Genomic DNA, 16,553 nt, shown 5'->3' with positions numbered 1-16,553 from the left:
CTATAACCCCTTCCCTAATAAAAGTTTGAATCACCCTTGTCCCATTAAAAAAAAAAAAACTGTAAATAAAAATAAACATATATGGTATCGCTGCATTCAGAAATGTTTGAATTATAAAAATATATAATTAATTAAACTGCATAGTCAATGGCGTATGAGCAAAAAAAATCCAAATAGTGTATTTTTGTTCACTTTCTATATCATGAAAACATTTATAAAAAGCAAATCAAAAAGTCTAATCATTACAAAAATGGTACCGCTAAAAATTTCAGATCAAAAAATGAGTTCTCATACCGCCCCGTACGCAGAAATATAAAAAAAAGTTATAGGGGTCAGAAGATAACAATTTTAAAAGTATAAATTTTCCTGCATGTAGTTTTGATTTTTTCAAGAAGTACGACAAAATCAAACCTATATAAGTAGGGTATCATTTTAATCGTATGGACCTACATAATAAAGATAAGGTTTCATTTTTATAGAAAAATTTACTGTGTAGAAACGGAAGCCCCCAAAAGTTACAAAATTGTGTTTTTTCTTCAATTTTGATGCACAATGATTTTTTTTTCCCGTTTCAGCGTAAATTTTTTGGTAAAATTAGTGATGTCATTACAAAGTAGAATTGGTGGCGCAAAAAATAAGCCATCATAAGGATTTTTAGGTGCAAAATTGAAAGTGCAAAAACAGAAAAAACCCTGGTCCTTAAAGGGGTACTCCACCCCTAGACATCTTATCCCCTATCCAAAGGATTGACACGGCTCCGCCCCTTGTGACATCATGGCCCGCCCCTTTCAATACAAGTCTATGGGAGGGGCGTGGTGGTTGTCATGCCCCCTGCCATAGACTTGCATTAAGGGGATGGGCCGTGATGTCACGAGGGGCGGAGCCATGACGTCATGCTGCTCCGTCCCCCGTATCGCCCATCATTACGCACAGAGCGAACTCGCTCTGTGCTGTAATGATAGCGCAGTGCCGCAGCGGTGATCCCGGGGGTCCTCAGCAGCGGGACCGCGGCGATCTGACATCTTATCCCCTATCCTTTGGATAGAGGATAAGATGTCTAGGGGCTAGACATCTTAAGGGGTTAAGATGTCTTTAAGGGGTTAAGGACCAGAGCATTTTTTTTTCACATCTGACCACTGTCACAGATGCCTTTGCGACTACGGTCGCTCTACACAGGACCCATATCACGGCGTTTTTAGTCCCATCTTCAAGCACTATACTCCGTAGCAATCCAGATCTGATGAAGGTCAATAGCTGACCGAAACATTATCTACTTGGATTGCGTATGAAATAAACCCCACATAAGCATTATCTCGAGTGCCGAGTCATTTATAGTATTTTATTTTGTGTTCATACTCACAAATGTAAGCTGTTTTATACTAAATTTGGTAAACTGTGAGTTAAGAATCTTTTTAATAAAAACAGATTAAAGTGGAAAGTAGCTAGTGCAGAAAGTGGGCTGTCTCTCTTGTGCTGCGCCACCTAGTGGTTGCATAATCCCTGCTGATCACTTCTGTTGCCCAAACCTTCACTTGGGTGCAGCAATCTCTGGTTTAGCAGCATCATTTGTGCTTATAGTAAATTGGTACAGCTACAATCTCTACAGTATGACATTCTGTACAACCATTTAGTCAGAACCAACTGATTACTAATCATCCAATTGGAAACTAGCTGGCTAACAAATAAATATTATTTTCTTTTGCGGTGTTCAGTGCCCTTCAGTTATTTAAAATCTAAAAATTGTTATGTGTTTTTTCAGGGAACCTTATGGAGATGTGACAGAGAGACGACAGCTAAGGGAAAACTGCAGTGTAAATCTTTCAAGTGATTTTTGAACAATGTTTACCCAGAACTTCATGTGCCTGAAGACAACCCAGGCCATTTTGGGATGATAAGAATATAAGCATCTTATTTAAGTGTAGGGTTTCCATGCAACCAAAATTCTAAGTACCATGCATGTAGATGAAATCATGGAGGCTGAGAAGGACAAGAAAGGAGGACATGGAGACTGAGGTGGATATGGAAGGAAGGTGCAGAGGCAGGGAGGAGCATGAAGGTTTCGGAGAAGGATAAGACAGTAGGCCATGAATGCTAAGGAGGAGAATAAAGGAGGAGGGCACAAAAGCTGCAGAGGAGGATTTTGTGGTCCTTGAGCAGATTAACTGGTGCTGACCATTTAGTAGGGTATATGGTCAGTGCTTCACAAAGTTGTCGGCATCAGTGAGTGCTGTGCAGCCAACCTGTGTTAATATTTCTTCCTACTATTGGCTAGGAGCAGCAGGTTGGCCCAGGCTCAGTCTACTTTTTCTGGCAAGGAATCAAGTCAAAAGTAATAAAATTTAAACGAGTATGCCTTTATGAAATCCTTCGGCTGGAGTCGAGTCAGCGTAGTGATGTACAGCCTGTGCCAAAACAGGAGACAAAGAAGCTGTAGTAAATGAGAAAAAGAGAGAAAAGGCACACGTGCCCCTAATGCGGTACTGTGAGAGATTTTTGGCAAAGGTAAAGAATTATGCTTACCAGAATGTGTTGCGCTGAGGGCACAACACCATATGAAGCATAGGAAGGATTCTGTGTGAAGCCTGGATCCTCTGTTCAGGGCCGGTTCATAGTGGCAGCAAAAAAATGGCAATTATAAAACTGGATCCTCGTCAGACGCAGTGCAGCAGAAGAAAGATCCGTAATGCAGGGATTCACTTCATAAGGTTTTATTTAGAACACCACCGCAACTCGTTTCTTGCCCGTAAAGGGCACTTCATCAGGCTTGCGGCTGTGTTCTAAATATAACCTTATGAAGTGAATCCCTGCATTACAGATCTTTCTTCTACTGCACTGCGCCTAACAAAGAAGCTGTAGTGACACTGCTTGCAAGGATCTTAAAAGGGAAAAAGAGGACTTAATGAACTACAGTGAGTTCCTTGATACCTGCACTGCTGACCACTGCCTATTTCTCGCAGTAGTGCAAGTGAGTTCTCACTGATCTCACATGTACAGGCTGAGTATGTACAGGCTGCTGAAAGAAGACTGGAATGTGATTGCAGCAACCACACTCCTATCACTCTCCGGCAGCCTATATATGCTAAGATCTGTATATGCAGAGCGGGCACTGCACAACAGTTTTCCAGGATGAGATTTATTCTCCCTGTGGGAGTCACCCTTATGGAAGCAAATTCACTCACAAAAGATTTCAGAATTGCAGCTTGAAGTCCGTCTCAGATGGTCATCTGCTTTGAATCCTGTAATGGTAAATAATATTTAAAAAAAGGGGTACATCGGGGGAAAACAAATGTTTTCAAATCAACTGGTACCAGAAAGTTATATAGATTTGTAAATTACTTCTATTTAAAAAATCAATCTTTCCAGTACTTATCAGCTGCTGTATACTACAGAAAAAGTTGTGTAGTTCTTACTAGTCTGACTACAGTGCTCTCTGCTGCCACCTCTGTGTCAGGAGCAAATCATCATAGAAAACCTCTCCTGCTCTGGACAGATCTTTACACGGACATTTGAACATTGGCAGCAACCCTGAATCATCAAGTCTTGCCTGTCTGTAAGATAAAAGAATTGACCCTTAGTCATCTGCATGAGCTGGGAATACCAATATTTTTTTTTTCCAAAAAGGAGTTACCCTTGAGACCTGATCCTAAATTATTTTGGATAGCACTCTCTGGATCATGGATAATGAAGCAAGGTTCCATGACACTGACATGATTTCCACTATAAACAATTTGTAATGTCCTTGTAAAGTCCAAAAGACTAGAGAGCTCAGGGACCACTCCCCTAGGACAGTTTAGCCTGTGCTTACCTGTCTACTCAGATATTCAGGACTCCTGCAATATATACTGCAGACACATAATGAAGATAAGGCTTGGCTAATTGCATAATCTGGGCTGTCTCTGTACATAAGATGACAGATCTTGTCCCTCCTATTCTGTTGATGTTAAAGGCTACTGTCATGTTATCTGTCTCTTGTGTTCCCCTATGGACCAAAAGCCCTGAACTGTTAGGGTTTCTAAATGTCCCCAACCTAGCTTCAAGGCCTTTGAGAGACTATCCATTTGTTTAAGAAATCTGCTTAATCAGGACCTAGGAAGACTTCTGCATCTATAGAAGCACTCATCAGACCTAACATTTTGGATTTCAAGCTGAGAGGGACTTTACCTGAAGATTCGAGATGGACTGCACCTATATAAGTTCTTTCCACATAAGTATCTGGGGAAGAGAGTTTGATCTACAGAATAAAGTATATAACCTTGGTAAGAATACAACCTCTATAGAGGATGTTATTATTAACTTTTTCCAGTTGATTACTCATCCTAACATCACAAAAGAACAGAATTGCTAAGCCATAGCCACTTTTGGAGAAGTGAGCTATTTTAAGCTCTGTTCACCCTCTACGGGTGAAAAAAAAAAAAAAAAAAAAAAAAAAAAAAGGCTTAAAACCTTTATTAACCCTTTGGGGACCGAGCCCATTTTGACCCTAAGGACCAGAGCATTTTTTGCACATCTGACCACTGTCACTTTAAGCAATAATAACTCTGTGATGCTTGTACTTATGAATTTGATTCAGAGATTGTTTTTTTTTTTGTGACATATTCTACTTTATGTCAGTGGTAAATTTTCGTTGATACTTGCATCATTTCTTGGTGGAAAATTCCAAAATTTCATGAAAATTTAGCATTTTTATAACTTTGAAGCTCTCTGCTTGTAAGGAAAATAGACACACCGAATAAATTATATATTGATTCACATATACAATATGTCTACTTTATGTTGACATCATAAAGGTGACATGTTTTTACTTTTTGAAGACATCAGAGGGCTTCAAAGTTCATCAGCAATTTTCCAATTTTTCAAGTAAAGTAAAGTAAATTTCAAAATCTGAATTTTTCAGGCACCAGTTCAGTTCTGAAGTGAATTTGAGGGCCTTTATGTTAGAAATACCCCCTTAATGGAACCCAGTATGAAAACTGCACCCCTCAACGTATTCAAAATGACATTCAGAAAGTTTGTTAACCCTTTAGGTGTTTCACAGGAGGCGAGAATTCAAAATCCTAATTTTTTACACTAACATGTTCTTGTAGACCCATATTTTTTATTTTTACAAGGGGTAAAAGGAGAAAAAGCCCCCCAAAATATGTAACCCAATTTCTCTCGAGTAAGAAAATACCTCATATGGGGATGTAATTTTTAATTGTAATTTTTTTTACTAAAATGCTGATGTTACCCCAAATCTTTCATTTTCACAAGGCGTAATAGGTGAAAATGTCCCTCAAAATTTGAAACCCCATTTCTCTCGAGTAAGGAAATACCTCATATGTGGATGTAAAGTTATCTGCGGGGCACTAGAGGGCTCAGAAGGGAAGGAGCTACATTGGGCTTTTGGAAAAGGAATTTTAGTGAAATTGATTTTGGGGGGCATGTCACATTTAGGAAGCCCCCATGAACAGAACATGGAAGAAAAAACCCCACATGCCATACTATTTGAGAAACTACACCCCTCAAGGAACGTAACAAGGGTTGCAGTGAGCATTTACACCCCACTGGCGTTTGTAATTTTTTTATTTGCACAGCCTACTGTTCCAAAGATCTGTCATTCTTCATTTTCATGGACCACTGTTCCAAAAATCTGCCAGTCACCTGTGGAGTGTTAAGGCTCACTATACCCCTTGTTATGTTCCGTGAGAGGTGTAGTTTCTAAAATGGCATCACATGTGGGTATTTATTTTGCCTTTATGTCAGAACCGCTGTAACCAGCAGCCACCCCTGTGCAAATCACCAGTTTAGGCCTCGAATGTACATAGTGCACTCTCTCACTCCTGAGCCTGACTCCTGTTGTGCATCCGCAGAGCATTTTACGCCCACATATGGGGTATTTCCGTACTCAGGAGAAATTGTGTTACAAATTCTGGGGGTCTTTATTTCCTTTTACCTCTTAAGAAAATGAAAAGAATGGGGCAACACCAGCATGTTAGAGTAAAAAAAAATTTTTTTTACACTAACATGCTGGTGTAGACCCCAACTTTACCTTTTCATAAGGAGTAAAAGGAGAAAAAGCCCCTCAAAATTTGTAGCGCAATTTCTCCAGAGTACGGAGATACCCCATATGTGGCCCTAAACTGTTGCCTTGAAATACGACAGGGCTCTGAAGTGAAAAAGCACCATGCACATTTGAGGCCTAAATTAGGGATTTTTATAGTGGTGTACCCGGATGCAAGCGTTACCCTTGCCTCCTCCACTGTACGTCAGTTTTCCCCAAACAGGGTGCCTCCAGCTGTTGCAAAACTCCCAACATGCCTGGACAGTCAATGGCTGTCCGGCAATACTGGGAGTTGTTATTCTGCAACAGCTGGAGGCTGACATACAAGACGTTTTTAATTTTTATTGGGGGGTGGCGACAGTGTAAGGGTGTAGTGTAAATGTAGTGTTTTACTCTTTATTTAGGGGTAGTGTAGTGTTTTTAGGGTACATTAACATAGGCGGAGGTTTAAAGTGAGTTTCCCGCTCCAGCGGAAAATTTGCCACATCTCTAACTTGAAGCGGGAAACTTGCTGTAAACCCCCGCCCATGTGAATGTACCCTGTACATTCACATGGGGAAAGGGGCAACTCCCAGCATGCACTGACAGACCATGCATGCTGGGAGTTGTAGTTATGCAACAGCTAGAGGCACACTGGTTGGGATTGGGAAACACTGAGTTAGGTAACAGACTACCGCAGTGTTTCCGCACCACTGTCTGTCTCCTAACTCAGTGTTTCCCAACCCATGTGCCTCCAGCTGTTGCAAAACTACAACTCCCAGCATGCATGGTCTGTCAGTGAATGCTGGGAGTTATAGTTTTGCAACAGCAGGAGGCACACAGGTTGGGAAACACTGAGTTAGGAAACAGACAATGTTTCCCAACCAGTGCGCCTCCAGCTGTTGCAATAATACAACTCCCAGCATGCCCAGACAGCAAAAGGGCATGTTGGGAGTGGTAGTTATGCAACAACTGGAGGAGAACAGTTTGGAGACTGTGTAGTGGTCTCCAAACTGTAGCCCTCCAGATGTTGCAAGACTTCAACTCCAAACATGTACAGACTGCTGGGGATAGGAGGAGGTGGCACCCCTGCCACCTCGCTCCTATCCTTTAGGATGATCAGGGCTGTCTCTGACAGCTCCGATCATCCCTATTTTCCAGGCTATCATGTATCAGAGACCCGATTAGCCTGGAAACGCCACAAATCGCCGATCTGAATTGATCGGAGATTTGCGTCAATCACCAACATTGGGGGTCTCAGGACCCCCGCAGGCATTTGCACAGGATGCCTGCTGAATCATTTCAGCAGTCATCCTGTTCCGATCCCCGTCCGGCTAGCGGCAGGGATCGAAATTCCCACGGGCGTACAGGTACGCCCTTGGTCCTTAACTATCAGGACGCAAGGGCGTATGCATATGCCCGTGGTCCCCAACAGGTTAAGGACAGAGGCCCGATCCGTGGACTTCCACTCTGTGGCTATAAGGTCTTAAAGTTTTTTCCACTTTCACCTTAAAGAGTCCTGGTCATTTAAAAAAAAAAAAAATACTTTTGACAAGACAGGGGCAGCAAAGTTAGTCTAGTTACTAATATACTTCACTTACCTGTGTTTGGTGGCTGGTATACAATTTCTTTTGCCTGGAAGTTCCTTTTCTGCAGCCTACAAAATGAGTTCTGTCTTGGACCTTTCTCAGCTTGTTGTGGAGCCCGAGACAAAACATCAGGTGCTAAAAGGGGACCTGGCTGTTTTGTCTTTTATGTGTGAAGTCATCTGCCGGATGCAATGGGTGGGAGGTAGATAAATCACTTCTCACCTTGAAACAAAAGATCCCGGGGATTATAATCTGAGGAAGGCCATAGAAAAACGATGTAGCCAGTTCCCAAAAACAAGCCAGCAGCATTATGGGGGCCCATGACACGGCCATTTACCACCAACACAAGCACAGATCCTTCGTAAGCATGCCCATTACTGTATGAAACTAAAGTAATAAAGTCCCCTTATGTTGGGTAACTCCTTTAAAGTTGACAAAAAGGTCTGTGCATTGAGCTGTGTGTTTCAGTAAGTGATAAGAACACTAGCACTAAGGTACCATAGGTAATCCCAGTTTGGTTTCAAACTCACATACTGACTTTATGTTGTAATTGTATATATTATATTAAACATAATATTAATTTAACTTATTTCTAAAATTTGAAAAAGACATGATTTTGTTTTAGTATATAGGACAACTCTGCTATGTTATCTACATTTTATAGAAAGCAAGGTGTCATCCGGATGAAAATCCTAAATCTTTCTTTTGCAGCTACAAAATAAAGCTTTGCTACTGCTTTGATTATCTGCTTCAAAGTGAGTTACGACAAATAGGAAAAAATATTATATTGTACCCCTGCCATGGAATGGGGCAAAGTCAGGTATGAAGAAATATCAAACAACTGTAAAATAGGTTATTCTGTTTTCCAAATTTTATTGCTATTTCCTTTTAGTTGAGCATATTTATTAGCAATTTGTTAAAAACCAGCATTCTATTGGATGAAGACTGCTTCTTCTATGTCTGAAAATAGGCTACCTGGTTTCTTCTGTATGCAGCTACTACTTTATTTGCATAGTTTCATAAGAAATACAGTGGTCCCTCAACATACGATGGTAATTAGTTCTAAACGACCCATCGTTTGTCGAATCCATCGTATGTTGAGGGATTTGTGCAATGTAAAAGTGCATTAAATACTCACCTGTCCCCGCAGCATCGGACCGCGCCCTCACCGCTCCCGATGGTCTCCCGATGGGGTCCCGCTGCTCCAGCGTCTTCTTCTGGGTCCTCCGGCGTCTTCCGCATCTTCTCCGGTGTCCGGGCCTCGCTTTCTGGTGACGTTATTACGTTGTTGCGTCGGGACGGCGTGCGCAGCTACGTGATAACGACGCTGGAAAGCGAGGCCCGGACCCCAGAGGGGACCCGGAGCAGCAGGGATAGGCAAGTGAACCTGCTTAGGCACATTACACTGCTATCCGACAGCAGCTTAAGCATTTTGCGCTTCCGGATAGCAGTTAATGCGATGGCCCCGACATATAAAAGCATCTGAGATATGTCGGGGCCATTGCATGTCCGGGGGGGGGGGGGGGGATGGGTTACTGTACAATGTTGTGGATGTGGTTTTGGGGTGTGCTTCTGCAGTTTAAATGCCATGTTGAAATCCATGCAGAATAAGCATCTATTTCCTACAGTTTTTTTTTATTATTATTTTTATTTCAATGGTAAACATTCAAATTTATCTGGAATAAAATGTAAAACATTTCATGTTTATGAAGACATCTTATCTTTTATAATTTCAGTTCTTTGAATACACTTATTATTATGAGATCCGATACAACACACAGCAGCCTGAAGGTTGTCTAGTTGTGTGTCAAGAAAATGGGCAAAATGTTTCTGATAATCAAAAGTTTATTTTCAGAAAGGTATGGCTGTACCGTACCTTATATGTGTAATAAAAATATTTGGATGCTACACCAGTGTCTACTTTGTGACATAACAGACTAGGATTTGGTCAGTAGTGAAGACACTAGATCAATGTATATTGTTTATGCATGTATTAACTTTTGTATATTCATTGAGCTTCTTATATATTTTAGAATGAAGAGATGAACGTACCGGCAGGTGGCTGAGACGACCGAATGAATTTTTCTCATCTTATAATTTCCTTCTATATATAAAATTATTTTTATTGGAGTATGTATATTTTATGTAATTTAAAATAAACTCCACACACTAAATATATTGCGTGGCATGCATCACTGGCTTCTCCATGTGCGTGATACACTTTGTTTTTTTATTTATTTATTTTGATTTTTTATTATCTATATATTTTCATATATGTTTTATTGATTATTTTTTATCATTTTTTTCATTTCATTTTGACATTATTACTTTTTCATTATATATTTTTTTTTACAAATTCTTATTTTATTTTATTATTTGATCTTTCTTTGGCAGAAAAATATGACCCTGAGTATGAATGCACCAGTGACTGTGGCACCCCCACTCACTGCAGGTGGAACCCCGTGTTGCAGGTTTCATACAGGTGTCAACAGTGCGGGGCCATCCAGGTTAACACTGACACACAGTACACTATCGCTTCTGATCACGGAGGAGGTGTACATGTTGATGCCTAGCAACGGGGGAGGGGTAAGAGTGCCTATGAATGGAATAGCATGAGTGTGCACAGGACCTAGGCCACTATGCATCAAAAATGTAAAATAGAGGACACTATAGTTACCCTCGCTGCCATAGACTTATAACAAATATTTATTTATTTTGTTTAATTTATTTTAATTTTGGTTGCATTTCTTTTCTGCCCATATCCAAGATGGAGTACGCAGTTTACCGTACCCTGGTGCGCATGCACACGTCTGTACCGATCACATGACCAGACGTTCCGGTCATGTGATCGGAGATCCAAGGTACGTGATTGGCCAGGATGCTATGCCATTGCAATACACACACACACACACACACACACATACACGCTGCGCAGCCGCAGTGCAATATCACCCATGCTAAGGACACCATTACACCTCAAATTAGGTGAGTCCAGCCACCTTCCGGTATGCATGTATATATGTATTTTGTAATATTGTTTATATTCATCTATATTAATCAACTTATTAAGTATATCAGCGCCTGTTTTTAATATAACATTCAGCACTTTAGGATAGTCTATGACTTCCCTTATATGATATAATGCACAAGCACTTTGGATTTGATTATTTTGAAATATTCACTAATTGTTTGATTGTATTGATTTGTCACTGTAAGACAAATCAATGAAATGACAAATGAAAATGACAAATCATGAAATGGCGCAGAAGGGTCTCCTTATCTGCCTCCTGCTGCCGATCTAATGATGTAGCCTGGCTTAGCCAGGCTATATCCGTGGATCGCCGATCTTACTGTGTAATGCTATGCCATAGGCATAGCATTATAGAGTGAATTAAATCTAATAATAATAATAATAATAATAATAAAATAATAATAATAATAAAGAAAAGCCCCCTTAGAGGACTTAAAAAGTGTAAAATAAATTTTTTTTTTAAATTATATGTGGAGGTTCGCTGAAACAGTTAACCTAATTTGTGGGAGGAGTCTGGTCACTATTTCAGGCAGAGACGAGACCCTGGATCTCTGTTGCAGTTACCATTATTGCTTTCTGTTTGGCTTCCTGTCTATGCAGTGGTCACTTCCAGTTCCTTCATTCCCCCCCCCCCCTTCTGTAAGGTTATGGTTTGCTGGTCTCTTTAGCTTACACAGCCATTCACTTTGGGGTTCGGAAGCCCAGGCAACCACGCGGCCAGGTAAGTTTTACCCGTGCACGAGCTCCGGTTGGTTATGTGGCGTCATGGTTACTCGCAGCATGTGAGTATTGCAGAGCGGCGTCTGCGCACGTGTCCTGCTTTGTTCCTTCCTTCCTTTGTTCACTCCCTTCCTTAATGGAGCACACACTCCCCTTGGCTGCCATGTCTTGCTGCAGTGGTGCTAGCCCTAAACTAACATCCCCCTAATCGGTCAACTTATCAAACACATTGGGGTGTGCCAGATCAGGACTAGCCTCCGAAACTCTTCCCCTTCACCTAGCTTTGTTTCACCCATCCCGCTGCCTCCTTCTCCTGCACCTCCGTATCACTATCCCCCACATCTGCCCCAGCAAGTTCTTGCTCTGTGAGCTGCAGTCTGTTGTCAATGGATCTCAGTGTTGCCAGTTGCTCCTTTAGATACAGGATATAATAATGATGAGGTAAATTTTTTATGAATGTTATTAGTTAAAAGATCCACTATAATTCAGAAGCAGATGTAAACGAAAGTTACTTATTTTAATTTACAGGATGGTACTCTAATGCACCAGCAAACGCAAAAGTGTGTTCAAGCCGAGAGATTTACCAGCATGGGGAATCCTGCCCCTGTATTGAGACCCTGCTCAAACTCTGATCTACAAAAATGGTTCTTTCAAGAGAGAAGCTGATCCAACCCATTTAGACTTGTGCAGTTACTACTGATTTGCATTCAACAGCTACCTGGAACATATTTGTTGCATCTATACAGTAGAGCGCTGTTGCAAGTGTTTCTGTAAAATTTGACTTTTTTTCCCCTCTGGTGTATTGTAGGTTTTAATTTTAGTATTTAAAAGTGGTTAACTTTATCTTTCTAAATACCAAGGCAGTCCATGGAGTTTTCTGGAAATTTGCAACAACGCAGAATATATAGCAGGCTACCCAAAACAAGATATTTCCACCCAGTCAGGTGATCAGGGGGATAACTGTGCTATGTAGTGGTTTCTAACAAGCGATTCTTATTATCACAAGCACTTGTGATTGCTGAAAATAAAATTACTTTATGTCTGCCGGCGGCCATGAACACCATATCTACTTTTGGAACCCTTTCCTACTATCTTTAAAGGACACCAAGACCCAAGTGATACCTATTAATCTACCCTCCTCTAGGACTGACTCCTTAAAACTCATAACCATTTGATTGGCACACTTCTTCCATTCAATACTTAGGCATTAATCTCTGCTACCTACAAAAGACTTTATGCTACAAAATACCTACCACTCATAAATACAACAACACAAGAAGCTGACAAATTGACACAAACGGAGATTTCATGGGTGGGCAGAGTAGCTGCATTTAAAATGTTTCTACTACCGCGCTTTCTCTATCTTGTCCGCACTTTACCCATCTCCATCCCCAACTCTTTTTTAGCTACTTCTCAAAAACTAATGTCTACCTTTATTTGGGAGGGTCAACGTCCTCGCCTATCGCCTGTATTGATCACCAAAACAAGACTACTAGGTGGACTGGGTGCGCCTGATCTAAAAAATTATTATATAGCCACATTAGTTGGTATGTTGAGGCATTGGTGGTACAACGAACAGAACCTCCCATGGGTTGAGATTGAGAACCTATCTATATCTCCTTTCAAGCTTTCAGATCTTATTTTGCCTTACTGGAACAATCTTGATCCAATTTTGCATAACCCACTGGTTAAGGCGTCATTTCACGCCTAGTCGCTGTATATCTCCCGCTCACATAACAATGCGGCTGTTAAAAGGGAGGACCTTCCCCTCACCTTTCTACAATTATCAATCCCAAATCTAGACCAGAGTCTGTATATGGCAAGTGGGCTAATGCACGTCTCTCATTTATATGAAGGTATGGACTTGTTATCATTTGAGGATTTACAAAACTCTCATATCCTTCTTAAACATGACCTATATAAATACTTCCAAATATGACACTTCCTACAACATCTAACAACGAAATCCCTAGAAATGGATGGAACGGCTTTACGCCTACTATCCCCCCCTAAGGGACTAAAATTGCTATACAATAACTTCTCCCAAGCAACCACATTTGTTAAGTCATATCCTCTACGTCTTTGGGAGAGAGATCTCGGCCAGACCTTTTCCCCTGAGGACTGGCAACAGGCATTTAAATGCATACAAGTAGCGCTTCAATGCTCTTCACATACAGAATCAGCATACAAAACAATATTGAGATGGTACTACACCACTGACCGTTTATCTAGAATATATACTGGGGTGTCACACCTCTGCTGGCATGGCTGCAGGGCTAAGGGTACACTTATTCACACTCTTTGGACCTGTCCCATAATCAGACCTTTCTGGACAGCCTGTAAATTGCTTATCAGAGAGCTGATTGGAGGAGGCTTTCCATGGAGTCCTCCAGCAGTACTACTCTTCCATAATCTAAAAAAAACTACCTTTAGCAACTCGAGATTTGTATTGCCTGATATATATCCTAGCTAAGGTGCTTTTGGTAAGCAACTGGAAATCCGTAACCACACCAACTAAAGAAGACTTAAGATAAATTCACTACTCATATGAAAAAATTATCTCCCTAGGATCAGATAGATTCCCCTCTTTTACCAAAAGGTGGAATTGCTGGACTGTCTCACAGCATTGCAGGGACATTTAATATACCTGAGGACTACCCAGTATGACTAGTTTCCAGGTTACTACGAACACCTAGCTTTCTTCGTTCAACCCATTGGCTCGGACACTAGAATTAATCCTGTTATTACTTAATATTACGTATGACTATTGTTATTTACCAGTGGTCACTGTGATTCTATATTATACTTCATGATTTCACTGGTTCTCATGGGACCAATACTATATACTTAACCAGAATTTTCCTTTTCGGTTCACAACTCGCCAAGTTGGTTTACTGTACTGTTTATTGGTTCTTATGGATACTTAGCAAATATGCCTAGCAGCTAACAGTACCTACATATTATTTGTATGCACTACCTTACATGTATGTGTCCACAGTTCTTTTTGTGTATAATGAAAAATGTTTTGAATAAAAAACTATTTACAAAAAAAATAACACTTTATGTATGGAATCCCTAGAAAAGAAAAAGATTGGCATGCCAATTAACTGCAGCTCACACTGCAATGTTGCAAGCATAGGCAGATGTATACCTGTTTATTATCACACAGAGCATAGCCATGTTTGAGCATCTGTACACAGCTACATTGAAAAACAACAAATGGAAATAAACATCATGATGCAGGAAATCTCCATACAAGTCATAGTTTCTATGGATGCTAGTTGTGCAACGGTGGATGTATGTCTATGTAGCTTCATACCAGGGGGTATACACCACTGTGTTACTAGAGCTTTCATATTACCCAAGCTAATACATCTTATTAATTTCTGCAGTACAGATATTAAATCTGAAGTATGCCAATTGTGGTTGCATATTTCCATAGAGGTGAAATACAAAACAAAATTTGAATAATCAAAATCTGAACGTAACAATCTGGATTTTGCAGTGGATTCATGGATTTGCAGCAGAAAAAACTAACGCAGATTAATGTGAAACAAGAATTTTAACTAATATAAATGGGCGTTTTTTTTTTTTAACATACCCTCTGAAGGCCAAATACTTAATTTAAGAAAACACAATTTTTTGCTGAATGCAGCACTTTTGGTAAACTATAGTGCATAAAGTCCATAGTAAGTTTTCCCACATACAAAATTAGTACCACACAAAGGGGGAGATTTATCAAAACTTGTGCAAGGACAAGCTGACCATAGCAACCAATCAGATTGCTTCTTTTATTTTTCAGAGGCCTTGTTAAGACTGAAAGAAGCAATCTGATTGTTTGCTATGGGCAACTGGTCAACTTTTTCTCTGCACAAGTCTTGATAAATCTCCCCCAAAGTCCTCATAGAGCTAGAGTCCAGTGTCCAACAGACTTTAATCTAGCTGGAGCATCTCGCACAAAGGACAGCAATCAGATAGCGTAGTGCTAAAACAAGTGCTGTTATGTGAGTTTTCGTAATATTAATCCCTGCATGACCCAGCAATTATTTATATATTTTTTTGCTCCTCACATTCTAAGACCCATAACTTTTTTGTGGGGCAATCATTTTATTTGGGTTCACAATACGGAATATCTAACATGCTATTTTTATTTTATTGGCCAGTACGATTAGAAGAATACCAAACTTGGGTAATTTTTGCTTCGTTTTAAGGTAAAAATTTTTTTTTTTCAAAATTAAAAATAAATAAGTTTGTTCAATGCCATGTTTTGACCCCTATAACTTATTTTTTTTCTTCCACATATGGAGCTATGTTAGGGTTTATTTTTTGCACAATGAGCTGTAGTTTTTAACAGTACCACTTTTGCGCATATTTAATGTTTGGAACTTTTTATTACGCCTTTTACCTTTCAGCATCAGGAACATTATAATTTAATAGTTTAGACAATAAACGCATGTGGCAATACCAAATATGTTTATTTTATTTTTTTTTACAGTATTTTATTTGAACAATAGGAAAAGGGGGATTTGAACTTTTATTAGGGGAAGGAAAAATAAATAATATATATATATTTTAACCCCTTAACAACAATGGACGCATATTTACATCCATTGCCGCCTCACGTTATGTGAAGTGCGCTCAGGAGCAGAGTGCGTTTCATACCCGGTTGCTCTCAGCAACCAGGACCCGCGGCTAATATAGGACATCGCCGATCAGGCATAGGTCCGGTATTAACCCTTTAGACGCCACAATCATACACATGCCGGTTAGCTCAGCGGGATGTTTAGAACCGCCGCAGTGACCAGAACAGCTGAGAGGACGGCGAGAGGGCACTTACCTGCCTCTTCGCTGTCCGATCTGTGCCTCAGTGCTCCAGCCAGGCTCTGCAGACTGGAGCAATTGAGCACAGATAACACTGATCAATGCTATGCTATGGCATAGCATTATTTAGTGTATGCAATCTAAGCTGCAAATCACCCCCATTTTCCCATTAAAAAATATATATATGTAAACAAAAATAAACAAAAACATGTGGTACCATCGCGTGCATAAATGACCGAACTATAAAAATATAATGTTAATTAAACTGTACGGTCAATGGAATATATGTATAAAAATTCCAAAATTGCGTTTTTGATCACTTTGTATACCCTAAAAAAAAAAAAAAAAGTTATAAAAAGCAATCAAAAAGTTC

At 40.1% G+C, this 16,553-nt stretch overlaps 1 pseudogene; it reads left to right on the top strand.

The window, feature by feature from the left end:
- Positions 1 to 1,159: 1,159 nt before the first annotated feature.
- On the top strand, positions 1,160 to 12,025 carry LOC130274549 (polypeptide N-acetylgalactosaminyltransferase 12-like; annotated as a pseudogene).
- Positions 12,026 to 16,553: the final 4,528 nt, after the last annotated feature.

This window comes from Hyla sarda, chromosome 5, assembly GCF_029499605.1.
Source record: "Hyla sarda isolate aHylSar1 chromosome 5, aHylSar1.hap1, whole genome shotgun sequence".
NCBI lineage: Eukaryota > Metazoa > Chordata > Amphibia > Anura > Hylidae > Hyla > Hyla sarda.
The sequence above is the reverse complement of the archived record's forward strand: the minus strand, read 5'-3'. Positions and strand labels throughout refer to the sequence as shown.